Source organism: Dermochelys coriacea, chromosome 19 (assembly GCF_009764565.3).
Source record: "Dermochelys coriacea isolate rDerCor1 chromosome 19, rDerCor1.pri.v4, whole genome shotgun sequence".
Taxonomy (NCBI): domain Eukaryota; kingdom Metazoa; phylum Chordata; order Testudines; family Dermochelyidae; genus Dermochelys; species Dermochelys coriacea.
In genome coordinates this window covers 16,315,948-16,336,187 of record NC_050086.2, presented here as the reverse complement: position 1 = coordinate 16,336,187, position 20,240 = coordinate 16,315,948, and the positions used below count along the sequence as shown (strand labels likewise).

At 44.1% G+C, this 20,240-nt stretch overlaps 1 pseudogene; it reads left to right on the top strand.

The window, feature by feature from the left end:
• Window positions 1–9,189: 9,189 nt before the first annotated feature.
• LOC119845462 lies at window positions 9,190–9,798 on the top strand (annotated as a pseudogene).
• The last annotated feature ends 10,442 nt before the right edge of the window (window positions 9,799–20,240 follow it).

The following is a 20,240-nucleotide window of genomic DNA, read 5'->3' as shown; positions in this document are numbered from 1 at the left end:
TGGATGAGCACAAATCCATGGGCCGGATGCGCTGCATCCGAGAGTGCTAAAGGACTTGGCGGATGTGATTGCAGAGCCATTGGCCATTCTCTTTGAAAACCAATGGCTATCGGGAGAAGTCCCGGACGACTGGAAAAAGGCTAATGTATGGCTAATGCCCATCTTTAAAAAAGGGAAGAAGGAGAATCTGGGGAACTACAAGCCAGTCAGCCTCCCGTCAGTCCCTGGAAAAATCATGGAGCAGGTCCTCAAGGAATCAATTCTGAAGCACTTAGAGGAGAGGAAAGTGATCAGGAACCGTCAGCATGGATTCACCAAGGGCAAGTCATGCCTGACTAATCTAATTGCCTTCTATGAGGAGATAACTGGCTCTGTGGATGAGGGGAAAGCAGTGGATGTTTTGTTCCTTGACTTTAGCAAAGCTTTTGACACGGTCTCCCACAGTATTCTTGACAGCAAGTTAAAGAAGTATGGGCTGGATGAATGGACTATAAGGTGGATAGAAAGTTGGCTAGATTGTCGGGCTCAATGGGTAGCGATCAATGGCTCCATGTCTAGTTGGCAGCTGGTATCAAGTGGAGTGCCCCAAGGGTCGGTCCTGGGGCCGGTTTTGTTCAATATCTTCATAAATGATCTGGAGGATAGTGTGGATTGCACCCTTAGCAAGTTTGCAGATGACACTAAACTGGGAGGAGAGGTAGATATGCTGGAGGGTAGGGATAGGATCTAGAGGGCCCTAGACAAATTAGAGGATTGGGCCAAAAGAAATCTGGTAAGGTTCAACAAAGATAAGTGCAGAGTCCTGCACTTAGGACAGAAGAATCACATGCATTGCTACAGACTAGGGACCGAATGGCTAGGGAGCAGTTCTGCAGAAAAGGACCTAGGGGTTACAGTGGACGAGAAGCTGGATATGAGTCAACAGTATGCCCTTGTTGCCAAGAAGGCCAATGGCATTTTGGGCTGTATAAGTAGGGGCATTGCCAGCAGATCGAGGGACTTAATCGTTCCCCTCTATTCGACATTGGTGAGGCCTCATCTGGAGTACTGTGTCCAGTTTTGGGCCCCACATTACAAGAAGGATGTGGAAAAATTGGAAAGAGTCCAGCGGAGGGCAACAAAAATGATTAGGGGACTGGAACACATGACTTATGAGGAGAGGCTGAGGGAATTGGGATTGTTTAGTCTGCAGAAGAGAAGAATGAGGGGGGATTTGATAGCTGCTTTCAACTACCTGAAAGGGGGTTTTAAAGAGGATGGATCTAGACTGTTCTCAGTTGTGGCAGATGACAGAACGAGGAGTAATGGTCTCAAGTTGCAGTGAGGGAGGTTTAGGTTGGATATTTGGAAAAACTTTTTCACTAGGAGGGTGGTGAAGCACTGGAATGGGTTCCCTAGGGAGGTGGTGGAATCTCTTTCCTTAGAAGTTTTTAAGGTCAGGCTTGACAAAACCCTGGGATGATTTAGTTGGGGCTTGGTCCTGCTTTGAACAGGGGGTTGGACTAGATGACCTCCTGAGGTCCCTTCCAACCCTGATATTCTATGATCTATGATTCCACTGTAGTATCGAAGCACCTTCCAGCCATGCATGAAATGATGTTAACATCTGTCATGTGTGGTTCATTCTCTCTCGTTTTCTCCTCCCTTTACACCTTCAGTGCACTCAGACACTAAGTAATGAATCCTCCCCATGCCCAGAAAGGTAGGCAAGTGTTATTACCCCTGTTCTAAGGACAGGGAAACTGAGGTAGTGTTGCTTGCCCAAGGTCACACTGCAAGCTGGTGGCAGGTCCAGTATTAGCACTCAGGAATTAATAATTCCTAGCCTTGATTCTTGATTCTTAAGTGGTTCAGTTCACATAGTACCGCAATTATGGAGGATTTTTTTAACCTGTCTTGAATCTGCACAATGGAAATTGCATGAGAGCTTTTGCGTGACCTTCTCTGGGGCTATCACCTTTGGTCTGGGCCACAAAGACCACATGAAGAGCTCTCCTTGCAGCGTTTCAACACTTAGCTTCCAGTCAAATCCTCGTAGTGCAGCCACGCATGCTGAAAATGAGCGTCAGTGGTTTAAAAATAACTCTCACTTTGTCAAAGTTTCTCCACAATTTCTTTTCAGAGTGGGGTGAACGCTCAGGGGAACCTTGGACAAAGGCTCAGGGTGGTTTCTTATCTTGGCCACTTTGCTCATCTCTAATTTTCATAGCTGAGTATAATACTAGCTCTGTTCGCAGCTGTGCCCAAGATTCCTTCTCTAACACAGACATGTGCTAGGTACACAGGTTCTTCATGTCCCTCTGCCCACAAAGGCACTGCACATGCTTCCTATTGGCTCTGGCCAGTAGAGAGCAAGAAGCAGTGCTACTCTACACCCCAGAACCATAGTCCTGTTGGTTCCCTTGCTGATGATGCACAGCCAGGTTCTTCCAACCCCAGCCCACACATACTGTCTGCACTCCCTTTCTGTACCCAGTCATTTTGGCTAGTTCCACAGCTTCCCCGACAGACACACTTTCTCTGAAACCTTGGACCTGAGTCTGATCTCACACCAATTTTCTACCTCCATATAGCTCCATTGACTGGAACTGGTCTGGGAGTAAATACAAGTAAACTCCAGACTTAACATTCCCTGGGCCAAATTCATCAGTTGCAAAAAAACACTGAAATCAATGGGGTTCTGGAAAGGATAAATTTGGTCCTGTCTCATCCCAAAGATCTTGAGAGCAGGATAGAAAGTAATTCATATTCATAGCTTATCAGGCCAGATGGGAGCACGGTGATCATGGTCTGACCTCTCGTATAATATAAGCCGTAGGAGTTCCCTGGTTTAATTCCTGTTTGAACCAAAGCAGATCTTTTTTTCTGGGGCTAGGGGGAGAGTTTGAGAGGGAGCGGAAGACTGGCTGGTGAGTCATAGAAGAGGGATTTTTAAGGTGGTTGTTGAAATACTGGTGTATCCTAAAAGAGACCCTCAAAGGCAGCTGCAAAGGAGCAATAGCAGGTGTGACGCTACCGCAGACGCCACCAGTGAGATGGCACAAGTAGGTACACCTACATGCGAACTTCCAACACTGACATCCTGCAGCTGCCAGGACTTTGAATCTTATCATGTGACCGGGCTGTGCCTTTTGAACCTCTTCAGGGGTTCAAGGTTTGATGTAAGCAGCCTTCTGAAGAGGAAAATATGGAATAGAGGTTCTGGCTCTGCGAGATTTGATAGGAGCAACAGCACTGAGATATGGCAGTGAAGGACCAAAAAAATAGAAAGCTATCAAACAGTGCAAACAGCTCCCTGGCCAAGCCAGCTGTGCTCCAACTTCTCACACAAATGCTGCTCTGTTTAAGGCTTCTGAGGCACTAGCAGCTTGCACGATTTGTTTGCAGGGAGTAATTGGAGGTACAGCTCTCATGCTGGATACAGAAACATCTTAACATCTAGTCATATAACAATTCTCACTATCTCAGGCTCCCAGCCAGCAGGGTAAGGAGAGATGCGGTGACCTTCTGAGAGTGACACATCAGGAGAGTTATGTAACTAAATTAAACGTTGCCATGCTCTTGGTTGTGGATGTTACCAGGAACACTGTGCCTGGTGTTTGCAGATGAGCTGGAAAATAAGCAAAGGAAGTGTGAGCATCAGGGCCTAATTCCTATAGACCTCACTTATAGGAGTAACCATATAGGAGTAACCATACTGAAGTAAAAGTGACTTGGAGTTGAGGATGATTCAGCTGAGTGTCTGGCTTTTCCATCAGGCGTAACCAGCAACATAGTCCAGACTTTTGTGAAAATTCCTCCATAATTTAGTGCTGCCTAGTCCAGGTTTGTTTGTAGGGTTTTTTGTCCCCCACTGATGAAGTACTCGTCTCATCCAGTGTGGTGATTCTAATCTGCCTAACAGTCAACCTCATCATGCCACAATACAGAATGCAGAAGTAGATACAAAAAAATCTATATATCTATTTTGTATCTGGTGAGCTGCTCTGTGATAATTCATGAAGAATGTACATTGACTTGATTATTGGGATGTTTACTGTATGACTATGTTGAGTTAAATCAACAGTGTTTTGGGGAAACAAAGAGGCAGGTGAAACAATGACTCTATTTCACTAGGAGGGTGGTGAAGCTGTGGAATGGGTTCCCTAGGGAGGTGGTGGAATCAAGCTTGACAAAGCCCTGGCTGGGACAATTTAGTTGGTGTTGGTCCTGCTTTGAGCAGGGGATTGGACTAGATGACCTCCTGAGGTCTCTTCCAACCCTAATCTTCTATGATTCTATGATAGAGAAGACATCCCCCCAGCAAACAAGGGAGTTACTGAAGGCAAAGTGAGAGCCCTCGACCCAGAGGAGACTGGCTCAGCCCCCTATGGACCCCAGCAAACTGGTTGTGGGCTAGCAGAGCCCAAAATCCCAGGAACTGAGAGAACAAAGAATTCTGTCTTGACACAAAGTGACTCGCTCTCTGGAGGGGAGGCAGTAGCTGTTGGACACAGTTGTTGGGAAGCTATTCAGACTGACACAATGCAGACACCTGTTAGGCTTTCCTAGACTTCCATCGGGGTGGTTAGCCTCTAGATAAGATCCACCTGTATACAGACAGTCTGTTGTTTTAAAATCCCTTTTCTGTTATGTTGCACTTTATTCCTTCTGTTAAGAACCAATGACATGGGGTATAAGGAGGCAGCTGAGTCACTCTTTCCTCCCACTAGTCACCACTCCCGAAGGGAAGGACCACAGGTGCCAAACCCAATTGGACCTGCTGGGTATACATGGTGGATAAACAAAGGGTCCAGGCTAAGTGTGGGAGAATGGAGGGATTCCACCCCAGGAGAGGTAAAGGCCTGACACCCGAGGGGGGTGCATCAGAGAGTCAAAGTGGGGGCAGAGGCACAGCCAGCCCTGCAACTGTGATCCCTTTCTATTATTATTTATATTACTGGAGTGTCTTGAGGTCCCCAACATGGCAGATGCTGCACAAATACATAAAACCAGACAGCTGCTGCCCTAAGAGCTTAGTCTAAATAAACAAGGCAGAAAAAGAGAAACAGAAGTGACTCACCTAGGGTCACATAGCAAATCAGTGGCAGAGCAATGAACATAGCCTAGTGTTCCCAAGTCCCAGGCTTGTGCCCTGCATGCTGGACCACAGTGCTGCTGCTATTTGTATAACAGGTGATGAAAAAAAAACACTGCACAGCCGATAGAATATCTCAGGCTTGATCCAAAACCAGTAAAGTAGGTGAAGAGCCTGACTGGCTCAGGCTCCTAGTTTGATTAAAACAGATGCACTTGGATTTCAGCAACAAGCTCCTTGTTATAATTACAGGTGATTGCATTGTTTGGAGAGAGATTTTAGCAAGTCTGTCCATCCTCATTTTCTTTGCGAAAAGGTTTAATATTTCTGCTCCCGTGTAATGGAGCTGATGTGATCTGGAAAGGGAGGGACCTTATGTGGGCTACTGTTTGTCTAATATTGTTGATCTAGAGGGTTCCAGTAATTAGCGAGCCCCCTGGATTAGATTCACAGCTGCCTCTTCAAACAAGGTTTGTTGACTGTGACAAAACGATGGGTTTAAAATAGAGATGGTAAGAGTGATGACAGAGTAAATAGCTTCCCTAGGGGCTACTGCCGCAAGCCTGGAGCTTACCAGTCCTCCTGAATTCACTCCTGAGTGGGAGGAGATGGCAGAGGAATAACAATAAGTGAGTCTGACATGAACTGACCACAAAGAGAAAAGGAGTACTTGTGGCACCTTAGAGACTAACAAATTTATTAGAGCATAAGCTTTCGTGAGCTACAGCTCACTTGCATCCGATGAAGTGAGCTGTAGCTCACGAAAGCTTATGCTCTAATAAATTTGTTAGTCTCTAAGGTGCCACAAGTACTCCTTTTCTTTTTGCGAATACAGACTAACACGGCTGCTACTCTGAAACCTGACCACAAAGAGGAAGAGAAAAGAAGCATCCAGCAAGTAGAATCTTTGTGTGAGCTCCCCCTGACCTTTGTCACCTTCAGACTAAACCTTGGGGAAGGAGATGGAACTCACAGGGGACAGTCACGACCCTAATACTATGGGGAAAGGAGTGAAACCTTCTCATTCTTTGGCTTCTAAAAGGTACTTAAAGAAATATTCAGCCAAAGCTTATTATCAACGTTTCGCCAGTCTTTAGTCAAATGCCTATTTCTGGCTGAATTTCTCTCCAGTCCTAACCAGTGCAGATCTAATACTCCATGCGTCTATTGTGCCAGAAGATCCCAGAGCATTTCAAATGTGTACACCAGATTCCACCCTGAAATGCACGTGCACAACGCCTGCTGCAGCCCATGAGAGCTGTTTGCGTGTGTCGAGGGGTAGGAGAGAGAAAGAGCTATGCTTTAGAAATAAAAATCAATTGTAGGGAGGACACCATTCCACCCTGCAAAACCGTACTGAAAATGTAGCTGCTCAAGCACAAAACCAATTCGCCTGTCTTTACCATGATGATTATTACCACTTATATAGAATGTTACAGGCCGAATTATCTGCTCTCATAGCTCCACTGATTTCAGGAGTTACACCATCACAGAATTTGGCCCTGCACATTCAAAGCATTTTACCAATACTACCTAATTTGCCCTCAGAACACTCCTGGGAGATAGAGAGACAGGTGGGTCAATTATGACCAGAATTAAGTGATCTGCCTATGGCCACACAGCAGGTCAGTGGCAGAGCTCAGAATGGAATCTAGGTCTCCTGGCTCCCAGTTCTGTGCTTTAATCAGTAGACCATGCTTCTTAAGAATGGAACACTTCATCAACCAAAAACAAGTCATAATATTTTACTGGCCCATCCAAACAAATTGCCCACCCTGCGCAAGTGCATGAGTAGATTTTTGCAAGGATGGTAAACTACGGTATAGTATAGTGAAGATTAACTGTTACTTTTGTTTTTGGGTAATAATGTTAAATAATGAATAGTAATTTCTACTAATCAGCTACAAAAGCATTCATATGTTTACTCTATTGGTAGCATTTATTGATAGCATTACATAATTAAAGTGTATTAAGATCTCCCAAATATGTATTAATTTTAAGTAATTCTAATCAACACAACCAAATACCATAATTTTAATATAAACATTGTATCAGTCGTTCATAAAGGGTTTAGTATTTTCCTTGAATGTGGTATGACAATTCACCTGTTCCCATGCTAAATAGCAGGCCAAATATTATGGAACATTTCTCACAAATATTTCAGCGAGTTCAGAGCAGATCTCACTTTGATGATATCAGTGACATGTCTTATTTACTTTATGAACATTTGTGCGAGCAACTCTTTATTCATGAGAATGTTCCCTGCAGAGCAAAGTCTCACAAACACTTGTGAGAATAAGCATTCATGCAAAGCTACAAGCCACGGGTGATTATATGGCCATCTTGAAATGCCTGTAAAAGAACAAAAACAGTGCCATGTGACTTAGGTGACCAACTGCACTTTCAAATAATGTCATGTGACAAGTGAGCAAGTAAACATTCATGGTAAACAGTTAATGAGCAGCCCCACAGATGGAATTTGTTGGCACTAAATACTTGCCAAATAACTGAATATCAGCCAGCATCATAAAAATCGCATCCTGTGTACTTGCAAATAAATTGTGGGTAGCAAATAGCTTGCCTACCTCTGTTCACTTATAAGTAAACATGATTATGGTTGGAGCAATGCTGACAGCTCCAGAAGAATGTTCAGTTTACATGGACAAAGGAAGAGTAATTGCAGTTGAATCAAAGATTACAGTGTATAAAGACCTACTGTCACTGGTCAGAGTTCATTCTGGTCCAGGGTCATTCCTTTCATTGCATTCTTAAGTCATTTGTTTGGGACTGTCTTTTCACAAAATCATAGAATCATAGAATATCAGGGTTCAAAGGGATCTCTAGAGGTCATCTAGTCCAACCCCCTGCTCAAAGCAGGACCAATCCCCAACTAAATTATCCCAGCCAGGGCTTTGTCAAGCCGGTCCTTAAAAACCTCTAAGGAAGGAGATTCCACCACCTCCCTAGGTAACCCATTCCAGTGCTTCACCATCCTCCTAGTGAAAAAGTTTTTCCTAATATCCAACCTAAACCTCCCCCACTGCAACTTGAGACCATTACTCCTTGTTCTGTCATCTGCTACCACTGAGAACAGTCTAGATCCTGTGTCTTTTTTCTGCACGTAGCACAATGGGATCCTGGTCTATGACTAAAGCTCCTAGGGTTGACAGTGGTACAAATAATAAATACTGATAATACAATAATTTGTTTGGTTCACATTTAGTTATTCCAAATGATGGGACTTCCACTAAGTTTTCCTGGGAGCCTGTTCCACAGTCTGATGCGCTCTACAAATATTGTACTTCGCAATATTAAGCCTAAGTTTTCCTTTGCTTAATTTCATCCCATTACTTATGGCTTTACCACCTCAGAACATCCAGTATAATTCCTCTTTTCTTGGAATTTAGCATTTAAGCTCTTCAAATACTTGTAGAGAGCTATCATGCCACCTTAGATGGCACTTAGCCAAGCAAGACATGTTTAACCCTCTTAATCTTCCTTGTAAATCAATCCCTCCAGCCTCTAAATCATTTTCACTGCTCTTTTCTGAATTCCTTCCAATTTATCAGCATCAGCTCGGTAATGAAGTGCCTGTAAATGAATGCACAATTTTAAGTCTTACCAGTGTGGCCAGTGAAATAAGAAACACAATGGGCCAAAAATCTCTGGCCAAAGTGCTAAGAGTAGCTCTGAGCCAGTCAGATACTAGTGCAATTCCTCCGGTATCTCTCCATGGTATTGAAACGCTTATTTACCCCACAGCAGCCACATAGTCATTGTGATTAATTTTACCCTATGGTATCTTAACACTGTAATGGGTACATTCACCTAACCAGCTGTCTTTCAAACAAACTGCTGCAGGCCCTGGCAGATTCTACCTCTGTCCTGCCATTTCCTCTGCATCCTGGCTCCCGTTTTCTTCATGTAACTGTGCTGACAGAGCAGGAGAGATCTGGCAAAATGTCCAGAGCTGGGACAAAGGGGACACAGCAACCCAGTGGCTGCCAGAAGAGGACCCTTCCTAGACCAGGAGGGAAAGGAGGAAGTAGGGCAGTAGGGGAAAAAAGCCAGGCAAGTGAGCCTCCCTCTTCAGGCAGGTTTGTGTGCCTGAGTTAATCTCTGAAAATGGTCTGCTACTCACTTGATCCAGAGAACCCCACCAAATCATGCAAGTCAAGGGGTTTTAACCTTTGAGTCCACTTCAAGAACACTCATGAGACAGCTCAAGCTATCGAGGGCATGCATATCCGGAAAGCCACTAAATACTTAAAGGATGTGACCCTAAAAAAGCAGCGTGTTCCCTTCCATCGTTAAAATGGTGGAGTTGACAGATATGCTCAGGCCAAGCAATGGGGTTGGACACAGGGACGTTGGCCTAAAAAGAGTGCAGAGTTCCTACTGCACATGCTCAAAAATGCTGAGAGTAATGCTGAACTCAAGGGTCTTGATGTGGATTCTCTGGTAATTGGGCACATCCAAGGTCCACAAGGCCCCCAAAATGCGCTGGCGTAGTTACAGTGCTCATGGTCATATCAACCCCTACATAAGCTCCCCCAGTCATATTGAGATGATCCTCACTGAGAAGGAGCAGATTGTTCCAAAGCCAGAAAAGGAAGTTGTTCAGAAGAAAAAGATCTCTCAAAAGAAGCTGAAGAAGCAAAAATGTATGTCCCGGGAGTAAATCTGACAGAACAGATGTACATAAATAAAAAAGAAAACTGGGGGAAAAAAATTTATGCCAGTGTCACCACGCTTGGTGCAGTAGACATGCAGGGACCTCTGACTCACAGACAGGCCTTTTTATGTCTTCCCTTAGAATGCCATTGCGGAGGTAAACACCTAGGAGCTGTATCTCAGAATATCTGTGTGCCTGGTAGCACCTGATCTGCATGAACACACAGTGCAAACAAGATGTATCTGGGAGTATTTCTTACCACTCCAGTAAATAAAAACCAGGCCCTTTTATTACTTTAAGTGGCTCATTTTTCATCCAGAGATGTCTGGAATTCAAACAGGGCAATAAACTCCAGCTACTCATCTTTGCCCTGTCAAATGTATACAGGCCGGCTACCACCAAGGCTCGTGTGCTACAGGGGCCAGATGGGGATCAGTCTCTACCCAGTGGAGGGGGAAATGTGGGTAGAGACTGATCTCTTGCAGGGGAGGAGGGGCTGAAGGGAATTCAATAACCTGGAGGGCGTGTTCCCATTCTGTGGCTACATCTTTCAAGAAGACAGGGAGGGAAATTTCCTCCTTGCATTCTCCTCACGCTGATCGCTGAGCTAACACTGTCTGGCCTGCCAGTGTGACTTGCTACAGAGTCCATGACAAGCTACAGAGTCCATGACAAGGAGCCTTGTCTTCAGCTGTCAGTGAGAAGTGGGTTCAGTAAGCAGAGATTAAACCTGATCAGTTTCCTCTATCCGTGGCCACCGTCGCTGCCTTGGTTTTGCCGGCTTTTCAAAAACAATGTACTCCTGAAGGTAATGAGAATTCTTTCCACTGACAATAATGGGAGCAGGACCTGGCCCATTGGTAAACTCTTCTATGTCACGTGTGGGGCAGCTGACTTTTTAGACTGAGCTGCAAGAGATGGGAACACCAGAACAACCCCCCTCCTTCTCTGCCAATCCCCCAGTGAGTCGTTTTCCATGTTTCTTTGAGACAAAAGTCTGCTGTGGTCCAGAGGTTGGAACCCAAGAAACTAATTTAAAGCTGCTAATTTTGGGATGTGTTTAAATCCTCAAGATAAAAGGGGAAGGTCAGTAACACAATACTTAATAATGACTTATAAATAATTAGTCGGAATTAGCAATGGCTTGCTACATTAGTGCCACCTCAGATTGGATCTTGTTGGCTGTTTCTCAGGTAGGATCAGGCCTGCACTAACTTTTCATGGAGAAGCTCCAGGGAAACCTCAGGCACTGCAGGAAGTGCTGCTTGTAATTCAGTAGGTTGTGTTCTTTGTTCTGAATTGGCGTTAGAGGTGTGCCAGGCTGACGGAGATGCCATCTTTCAGATACAAAGCAAACTTGATGTCCTAATTCCTTGTGAGCATTGACTGTGACATGGTACCTCTGTGACATTGCACCCTATAATGCTTTCTGGAAATATGCTTATGAATGTATATATGACATAACTGGAATATGTTTCATGCTACGTATGCCATGTAACATATCTCTGTAAAGGTTATGATCTAATCAACATATTCATCCTATCCATATGCATGTGTCATTTTTGTATTCGAAGGTATGAATATTGGCTGTGTACTTGCTTGATTTAAGTAGCTTTAGTAAAGCATTTGGTCAGCTTCTTGAGAAAGGAATGTGCAAATTAAGTGCCCACTCAAGAAACACTTAATGAATAATGGATCTTGGAAGACTCCAATCCCCAGAAGAAGTCTTCCTGGAGACATTCAAGACAGCATGTGGGCAATGGCTGCTGCCTGTAAAAGCTGAGTCATGCATGGACATGTGACTTGCCCATGTGACTCCAAAACTCCATCTTGTAGCTGGACTTTGCATAGGAGAGAGGAGGGGGTTTCCACCCACAAGAGAAAGTCTATTTCTCCAGGGAGACCCCTCCATTTTGTCTTCAGCTGGCTCAAGAGATAGCCTCTTCACCCCCAAAGGATACCTGAAAGAAACTGGAACAAAGGACAGTAACCACAGGGGCTGTGAGTGATTACTGGACCCAGACTAGATGGAGACTAGTCTGTAAAAGGAAGCTTACTGGAACACCTCTGAGGGTGAGGTTTTATCTGTGTTAGGCATAGACTTGCATGTTTTAGGCATAGACTTGTGTGTTTTATTTTATTTTGTTTGGTAATTTACTTTGTTCTGTCTGTTACTACTTGGAACCACTTAAATCCTGCTTTTTGTATTTAATAAAATCACTTTTTACTTATTAACTAATCCAGAGTATGTATTAATAACTGGAGCCGGATATGGGGGGAGTGGGAAACAGCTGTGCATATCTCTCTATCAGTACTATAGAGAGCGAACAATTTATGAGTTTACCCTGAATAAGCTTTATACAGGGTAAAACTGATTTATTTAGTGTTTGGACATCTGAGTGTTAAAGACAGGAACACTTCTTAAGCTGCTTTCAGTTAAGCCTGCAGTTTGTGGGACGTGGTTCAGACCTAGGTCTGTGCTGGTAGCCGGAAAGCATGTCTGATACAACCAAGCAGAGTTCTGGAGTCCCAAGCTGGCAGGGAAGGCAGGGGCAGAAGTAGTCTAGGCACATCAGTTGGCAGCCCCAAGGGGTTTCTGTGACCCAACCCATCACAACCTCACATAGCGTGTTTGCCTTCTCTTATACCACTGTCCTTGTTTCTTAATCACATCTGAATTTCTTTGTAAAGATAGAATTTTAATTTCTCTATCCTCCTTTGAGCTTCTGGTTGCTCTTTTATAACTAAACAAGATGACGTTTATAACTGAAAATTAGTGATGACATATTTTGTATTGCAACCCAGAGACCTTTAAACATGAAGATTTAACCCCACAAAAACTCTAAGGATGCTTTTCATAAAAGTCGGGGTGTTTAAGTGGCACTGTGGTCTAATGAGTAGGGCACCGGACTGGGATTTACAAGACCTAGATTCTACTCCTAGTTCCGCTTCTGACCTACTGAGTAACCTTGAATAAGTCACTTCACCTCTATCTGTCTCTGTTTCCCCTTCAATGTTTATTGGTCCTGTTTAGACTCTTTGAGTCTTATACTATAGGTACATGCAGTGCCTAACACAACGGAGTTGCTCAGTGCTACTGTAATATAAATAAAAATGGTGATCACCATGGTATCTGGCCATACTCCGGTTGAAATAAGTACACCTTAGTCTAGCTAATCCCCACCGCACTGGCCCACCCACTTGGTTGTGTAGTGTTGTTATCTGCTACTCAACAACTGCTAAATTCCCCTTGTAGCTGTTGAACCCTCCTCTGACACCTGCATTCCTTAATAAACACTGAAACTCTTTGTGACTAATCCCTGTCTATACAAACACGCCTAAGCTAAAGGAGAATGTCTTCACCTATCACTAGAAATTGGTCCTTTACCCGCTCTGCTGGCCAAGCCACGAGAGGGCAACATTGCACTCGTTCATGTAAGGTCAGTATATACAAACTGCAGTAATTGTCTGGAGGTTGGTTAGAGCCCTAAAGTAGGTGGCACTGAAATAGAAGGGGGAGAAAGACAAGGGTGAAAACTTTGACAGCACAAGATTTTAGTTATACAATAGACTCAAACTGCCAGGCTCTGCTGTGTTTAGATAGTTGAATGTTAATGAGTAAGAATATATATTTTTAAGTGAATGAATTTTTTCTGATAACCTTTTCTCATGAATCCAAAAGTAAAGTGGAGAATGAGGGAGATAGCTGTATTATTTTGTATGAATAGTATATGTTCTTCAGTTTACCTGCTGGATATTATTCTGTCTATCAGAGTTAAATCAAAAGAGGCTATTACGATGAGCAAGCAGGAAACTACTCAGTGACTAGAGATAAGAAACCACCAGGGAAAATGCCAAGAGCCTTTAAGAGAACATTGGGGAGCTATTAACTGGGAAATGTCTACCTGACTGACTCCAGTCAGGTTAACAGGCTTGTTTTACCATCCAAGGTACTAAACAAAAGAACACTAAGCTGTTAAAAACCTTGACCTCAAGAGGATGGAAAACAGTTGAGTGTCCAGCACCTGCTTGTGGGAAGGCACTGTGGGAGACACACTGGGAGAGAGAGAGAAACTGCAACAACGCAGTGTTTTTCTCCCCGAAGTCAGGATACCTGAGCTGAGTAGAACTTACCAAAACTTGCAAGAAAAGGATAAGGGTTAGGTAAGACCCAATCATATAGGCCTATTGTTGTTTTAACCCTTCTTTCTGCTTGCTATGTACCTTTGAACGAATAAACAATTCTCTGTTTTGTAGCAGCTGTTTCGGGGCTTTTTAAACAGCCACTCGTTACAGGCTGACAGAGGAAATTTTCTTGCAGGTGCCAAATATAATTGGGCCTGTCATGTTAGCACTGTTGAAAACAGGTGGACTGCAACCCAGAGAACCAGTCTAAGGGTTCTTGAACTGTCGGGTTCCACCCATCAGAGAGGTAAAGGAATCAAAGCTTATCAACTGAGGGGTTCACCTGAGAGAGATGGCCAAGCACTCTAAAGTGCAGCTTGCCCTATACCTGTGATAGATGGATTGATTTTTCTGGGCTTTAAAGGGAACTCTGACTTAAAGGTGAATTTAAAAGCACTTCATAAAGTACGAGCTGAACTCAGGCTGGCGGATCTCCTTACCAGTGCAGAATGCCTGTACCCTCAAAAGCCAGGAACTGATTGCAGCTTCCTGCTTTGTTAGAGGTCCTGCTGCCAGGGAAAAATGGAGCCCTGAGCTCAGCTCCCAGCATGTGAGTGAAGCATGGGCTAATTCTTGAGTTGCTTTATTTTTGTTTTTAATTCCCAAGGTGGCAGACTGGTCCAGTTCACAAGTTATGGTGTTACCAGGCTTATAAATCTATCTACTTTTAACAAAGCTCCAAAAGCCATTTAATTAATGTTTCCAGAGATAGAGAGAGTTGCATGGAGATGTAATAGGTTTGGAAGGCACAATGGAGGTACACAAACTGCCACAAACTGTCCTTTGCCTCATTGTTATAACAGTGGTGCCAGAAGGACTGCAAAAATGGTGAGGGCCAAGCAACCAAAAGGGCCCATGTCTGAGTGGTGGAGTGATGCCATGTGTCAGCTCACAGGGCCACTCATTCAAGTTTGGCCCGTCTGCCCCTCTGTCATCCCAGCAGGAAAGAGGCTTTGCCATTATGCCGCCCAGTTCCGGTCAGGGGCCATGAGGGGGAGGATGGAGGTCCTGTCCTCCCCCTTTATTGCACCCCTGCTGCATTCAGATTTGCAAAAGTGGGGGCACGGTGGCCCTTTGGTCCCCTGTCTCTGGCATCCATGTGTTATAGCAACATTATTGGGAAATACTGGCTCTTTTAGAGCAGTGTTATGTCCAGGATCGCAGAACTCATTAAAGATATGAATGTGTAAGACTTACATCCCTGTAAGATAAGGACATATCATTATAACTATTCAAGAGCGGGAGAAATTGAAGCATGCAAAGGTAAAGTGACTTTGCCCAAAGCCACAGCTCTTTAACTCAATGGAGCAAACTGACTTTAGTGGGATCACAATAAGAGTTTGGTTTATTGTTAGAAGAATTCACCTTTATCATTTACTAAACCAAAGTAATACTCAGCTCTGAGGTTCAAAAAACTTTCCTTATTCCTGTATCTTACATTAAACCAAATGGTTCACTTGTCCAGGATGGTTAAAAAAGTCACAAGGAATACATGCATGAGAATTTGTGGAGCATTAAGAAATTGGAAGATGGGAGTAAATTGGGGCCAAGCCACGAGTTTTGCAGAGGTGAAAGGGTGAATCTAAGAATAAGTGGTATTAAGAATGCAAAGCAGGAAGAGATCTGAACAAGGCCATAATTAAGTCCCGCAGGGCTATCAGCACCACTATGGTTGATGTTTCCTCCATGTAACTAAGAGGTAGGAAGCAGAAGGAATTTATAAATAGCAGAGGGTGACATACACAAAGGGATTTAGGTACCTAACTGCCACTTTAGGCAGCTCAATTCTTTTTCAGCTGCAGTCTAACTCTGTAGGTGCCTAAAGTCCCATGCACCTAATTTCCACTGGTAAAGTTCCTTAGGCACCTAAAATTCTGTCATTGGACATGCACCCAATTTTCTAGGTCCTGATACATGCCTTAACCCCAGCAGAATCCTTAACCTAGACATTCCCCCTGCCTATCTCACCTACAGGACCCGATCCAATAGGTGTTCTCAGAGGCCACCTAACATTCAACTCTATAGAAAACCTAGGAACTGCCCCTTCCCCCTGTGGTTAGATGTTTGGCTGCGTGTGTGTGTTCTCCCTGTGTGCTGCCCCAGCTCTGCGCAGACAGCTGGCACAGCATATCTCATGCAAACCGTCAAATGACCACAAGATCCGTTAAGGTACAAAGGCACCAGGTCAGGTTTATTGTCGACAAAGAATGGTAATAGCACCTGGCAGACTCTATGTGGATACTAAGACATGTATGCCCATGACAATGGACACAGCTCAGTGAATGGCGGGACTTTCCATTTCCCCCTCGACTGCACAAAGATACTTCCTCTGAGATACATCTTTATACCCTGATACAAACAAGTTAGTACGGCCCCTCTGACATAATTAGTTACTGCCCCCTGATATAGCTAGTTATTATTCATCACCTTGTACATGTTGTTTCAATTAAAACATCTTTATTACATACTGTCATCCTGACCTTATTTTTTAGGAGGGGACAGTGCGTTCTTGTTATCCTTGCGGAGTGTTTTTGTACCATCCTTGATATCAGGATGTTCTGGTGCCACTTGATATTGGGATGTGTTTGCGTGAGTACTCTGTGCTTAGCACTTCTTAGGAATGTGTATTTTTGCAATATTAGCATGTTCTTGCTAAATTCTATGAGCAGGTTCTGCCTCATACTAGGCCTTTAATACAAGGACTTAGGTCTCAGGCTATCTTCCTACTACACCACCTAAATAACTTTTAGGCCTGGAACTCGCCCGGGATGTAGGAGACCACTGGTTCAGTTCCTGCTCTGTGTAACGTGGAGCTGGGATTTGAACCCACCTCTACCATTGGTGAGGTGAGTGCCCTAACCAGGAGGCTTTGGAACAAGGTACAGGATAGACATCAATCCCAGAATATTGCATAGCCCAGCAGTTCAGGGACTCACCTGAGAGATGGGAGACGTGCTTTCAACTCCCTGCTCCACACCAGGCAACGTGGGGATTTCAACCCAGCTCTTCTGTATCAGGGTGAGTGCCCTGGCCTAAAGGTTATTTTTGTCGAAAAGGAGTGGGAGGGGGCACCAACTCCTCGGGTTTTTTGAGAGAAAGGTCTCAGGTGCCGTACTCCAGGAGAGGGTTCACGGCTGTGACTCCCCAGCAGAGAGAAGAGTCTCCTCCCTAGCCTGGAATTAGGTGCCAAACTCCCTTTGAGGGCTTAGGCCATCTTCCTCTCCTCAGCATATCCTATTGGCTGGCTTAGGTGGCTCCCTGCTCAGCGTGCTGGCTTTTGTGGATCCTATTCTATGGTGCCTGTCTCTCCCCAGTCATTGCATAAGGAGCCCAGATGCCTCACTCAGGTCTGTGGATTCCATCAGGTGGCAGACACCTGAAGTGAAGTGTCCCAAGTTAGGTGAGGCTAGGTCCCCTTTGTGGATCTAGCCCTAAACATCCCTTCCCCTACAATGCAAAGTCTCATCCTTTAAGCCATTTTCAGCAGCTAAGGTACAGATGCCATCTGATCATGGAAGGGTTGAAAGCAGATTCAGAGTCTGAATCTATGGCTTGGGGCCTTTGACACTTCACAGGACAGGAAGAAGACAACCACACCCGCTCCACTTAAGCAGGCTTTCCAGATAGCTGCACTCCAAAGGGGGGCCAAAAGCAGCAGCTCCGCCAGCGCTGGACAATAAATGATCAATGTGAATTTTAATGTTCATTGGCTGATGTCAAAAAGAATTCAGCTAAAGCAGGAGGAGAAACACAAGGAATACAAGGGCAGCCTCTGAGGGAGCCAACTGTGTGACTAATGCAGCTACCTTCTGAGTAATGCTTTAACGGAAACATAAATAATAATTAATCCAATTCTACTCTTTCAGGAGAACGGAGTGGAGCCCACTGTGTTTGGACAAAAGCAGGCCTCTGTGTTTAATGACAAGAAAATCCTTGTGAATTTTTATTACTTACTGTAAAGGCTGTAAAAATCCTACATTAGGAAATAAACCTTGCAGCTGATTTATGGTGTGGCCATGTGGGCAGACGCTTTTTAATTTGCTTACATTTGATTACATAGATGTTGCAAGAAATGGTTGGTCAGTAGAAGGGGCTTTTCCCCTTGTTTTGGTACCCAACCCAATACGCCAGCATGATGCTAGGAGACTTGCTGCACCTGGGGGTTTGAATGAGGTGTAAAACCAAAGGCCTGAATGCTTGTGCTAAGATCCCATGTCATTTCTTTGCACAATAGGTGTGTTGAGGTTAAACACTTTGCTTAGGGAGACAGTGTGGCTTAGAATGTAGACCAGTGGCTTGTCACTCAGGCCACTACTTTATCCACCTCTATTTTTAAACAGTAGATAGCAAGACTGAAATAGCACCTATAATCTTTACTACCAAGTAGAAAAAATAACCACTATATGACTTGTGTTTACTTTACTACCCGCACCCTTAGTGAGTGAGATTACATGTAGGCTGACCTCCTCAATTAATGTATATTAAGTACAGTTCTGCTGCACTTTAGTCATACAAAAATATAACAATTAATTACCCTGCATCCAATACTTAGGTGACTTTTAACCTAAAACAACCAAAATTGATCAATTTGGTAAACAGGTATGTTGAGTAAAGTAAGTGTGTTTATGCAACTATAGTCTGCTCCTGAGATTTTTTCCTCCACTTCATCAATAGATGGCAGAAGAGAGTTCATTCTGACCACTGGTTACATCTGGTATTTTATTTAAAGTCCCAGCTCCTAGGAACAAGAAATTAGGGGAGAATCTCAGCTTCCATTTTTAAAAAGGGGTAAATTTTAGACATCCTGGTTGTGGAGAAGTGCCTGAAAACATGCACCAAGTGTGATCTAAAGGCTCTGAGACCAGAAAAATAATAAAAAGATCCCAGATTTATTTGTTTTTTAATCTCATGATTTCTGAGGCCTGACTCAGGATTTTTGAACACTTGGGGTTGGCAACACTGTAACTCACTGCACATTGTTATGTTAACCCCCTCCATTCCCTACAGCTGTACTGTTCAACAGAGTGGTAGCTGAATATCCGCATGGTCGTGTGGCATTCATGTAGTATCAATCAGTTGAGAGCAGTGTAATGGAACCAGCTTGACTCTCCTGATGTTGCATTACATGAAACACTCAAAAGGCTAATGGGGGACCCATTAATTCCTCCCAGACTAGGTGTTTATCCCCACTAGACCCCAGCAAAACTACCCAGTTATTACACTATAGCAGGTTTGTTAGGGAATCTACTCCCAAACCTGGGTTGTGACCCCCTCTCCCCATGTATGAAGGATAAATGGTCATACAGTAACACACGGTTGGCAGGCTCGCTTTATAAAATGTTTTGCATGTACATTTCTTTTAAGTGATGAGAAGCTGTGAGAAAACCTGAGTCTGTATAAAGGTCTTTATAGTAAGATTCTGATCAAAGCAGAGCACTAAAATCACTTTCCTACAGAATTCAACTCAGCTGAAATAGACCAGGGCTACCGTGGACAGTGGGGAGGCTGTAGAAGGGAGCGAAGATGACTTCTTCGCTGAGAAAGGGGAAGCTGGATACAGAGCAATAACTATTGACGGTGCTGGCGTAAAGTGTGATTTTCTTGAGAAGAGATATGAAGGCTGCCTTTTTCAGGGTGGTGAGGGGCCTCTGGCTTAGGAGCTGATGATGATGGCTGCGAGCGGAGAGGCATGTGAAGTGTCACAGCATAGAGTCTATGGAGGATGCCACTCACTTTGCAGAACAGATGGTTGTGGTGTTTAGATCCTGCTTGTAATTATTAGAACTGGGAGCACTAGCTGTTGGGAGTCTAAAAGGACAGGAAACAGGAAGGAGGGGGGGAGTTGAGAAGGCTGAGGGAGAGCTACCGAGGGTGCAGCAGCAGCTTGGTAAAGAGATTTCTACTTTAAAAATAAAGTCCTGTTGAAGTTTGTTAGTACCTTGACTGGTTGATACAACAATGGTGTAAGCAGGGACAGGACTGTTGGAAGGTTTCTGAGTTGGCAGAAGTAAGAGGAAGAGGGAAGGTGCACCATTAAAATATATATGGGGTGAACGTGACTCAAGGATGGCTGGCTATTTTCTCATTCCTCTTTCTCGCCTGACTCAGTCCTAGCAGTTACATGGACTTTATTCCTGGGTACTGCTGCTTGCTCATAGATTCTGTTGGGAAAGGCCATGGTGTCAAAAGCAGGAAGGGAGAGACCTGGGGAAAGCATGTGTGTTTTTGATGCATAAGCCAAACATTTTGGAACCAAATGCTTTAGCTGGGTGGTCCTACATAAAAGATAAATGCATCCCATTG